This window comes from Psammomys obesus, unplaced genomic scaffold (genome assembly GCF_907164565.1).
Source record: "Psammomys obesus unplaced genomic scaffold, mPsaObe1.curated_primary_1811, whole genome shotgun sequence".
In the NCBI taxonomy this organism is placed as follows: domain Eukaryota; kingdom Metazoa; phylum Chordata; class Mammalia; order Rodentia; family Muridae; genus Psammomys; species Psammomys obesus.
This window is the reverse complement of record NW_026596125.1, coordinates 17,684,494-17,686,355: the sequence shown is the minus strand read 5'-3', so window position 1 is coordinate 17,686,355 and position 1,862 is coordinate 17,684,494.

The window sequence follows — 1,862 nt, the reverse complement described above, 5'->3', positions numbered from 1 at the left end:
GGGGGGGACAGGGCTTCCTGAGCCTCTTCAATGTTTGTGACAGATGCGCAGTCTTGTGTGGGTCCTGTGAAGGTTCTCTCAGCTGCTGACCACACCACAGTGCAACAGCCACGCCTTGCCCAGAACACGGCACTCCACAGCCCTCCACCCTCAGGCTTCTGCCCTCTCTTCTGTAACATCACTTGGGTCTTGGAAGGGGCGTCCCATAAGGGCTAAGCATTCAGCTGCCACACATACTCAGTACTGTGACTCGTTTATGGGTCTCTGCCCATAGCAAAAATGAAGCCTTGCTTATGAACATGACTTTGTAAGCATAAAGATAAATATTCAGAAGGCCATTTGAGAGCCATATCTTGTCCATCAAGCAAAACACCAGCAATGGCTTCTCTACTGTGGCCCATGCCAGCCTCAGCTTTTGATGATTTTCTCTTGAGTTGTTAATCCAGCTGGGACTCCCTCCTGCCTTGTTTCCAGTGCCTGATGTCAAATAGCCAATGAAGGCTGATTACATTCAGAACTGGGTCCTTTTGGGTTAAAAGTTTGCAGGCATTCAGACCTGTAAAACAAAAGGTTCTGGGCTTCTCAGGGAGAGTGACATAGAAATATGACTTCTAGCTGCTCGGTGCTTCCACAGGAAGGGCTGGGGCTCTAGAGGTGGGCAGAGGAAGGGTCTTCCCACCAGAAGAAACAAGGAGGCAGCATCCTGCAGAGCAGTGTGCACCTGGGGACCCTCAGGCCCCTCCACCTGCGCCATCCATTCATATTCTAATCATCTTCTGATTGCAGCCAAGTCCCCAAGACACTGGTGATAGAAATTTTAGGAGCTGAAACAAGAAATGTCTAATAAAACCCTGAGAGAAATGCCAAGAAAGCAAATAAAAACAGTGACAGGAACAAGATACAAGACTGCCTGTGTTTGGTGATATAAATAAAGCATAAACGAAGACACAGTGATGTGAAAGATATGAGCAGGCATAGCCATAAAAGTCCCATAAACCGCTGCGCATTGCACCGAGGGTTTCAGGCTCGGGAGATCCTCCCCCAGGCTGGCAGAGGAGGGGTCACCACCTTAAAAAGTAAAGTGAGCCTTGGCCTCCGACTGCTCAGATGGGTGCATAAATGGGCAGTGAACAGCATCTTCCTTTAAAAAAGAAGTTTAAAACTGTGTGTGTGCAAACATACAGGCCCGTGTGTGTGTGTGAGTGCATGCAGGCCAGAAGAGGGTGTCACAGCCCTTGAAGTTGGGGTTGCAAACCCTTGCTAGGATGCCATGCTTGCTGTATGGCTGCTGGGATCTGAAGTCTGGTCTTCATGATTGTGTAGTGAGGGCTTTCACCACAAAGCAGCCTAACCATGCTGCAGCCTTGGAAACTCAGTTCTGGAAGAGTCCTGATTTAATATTCACACCCTGGGAGCCACAGTCCTGCTGCAAGAAGTCCATCCAGAGTCCTTCTGCAGCATCCCCAAATCCATGCAGAAGTGTTTCCTCCCCAGGATGATTTATAGTGGAATAACTTGAGAAGGCCAGGAAAGGGAGCTCTACACAGCCACTGTTGTTTTAAGCTCCTGACAATGTATGAACATGTGTCCAGTGTGTTCACCCCATCGCCCTTCGCTGTCTGCTCCCTCTCCTGCTGATGGCCTCTTTCTAGCAAGCCCCTCTTTCCCTACTGGTGTTTTTATGACCCACTGGCTTGCTTAGGTTACTTCTGTAAGCATGAGTGGAGCTGTTTTCCAGAGTGTGGGCAGCCTACCCATGGCTAACTACTGAGGAAGGTAACTTCTGTTTCCCCAGAAACCTGTTAACTTATGCAACTATTTTTAAAATGCATACGCAAATAAGCTGAAAATGATTGCTTTTA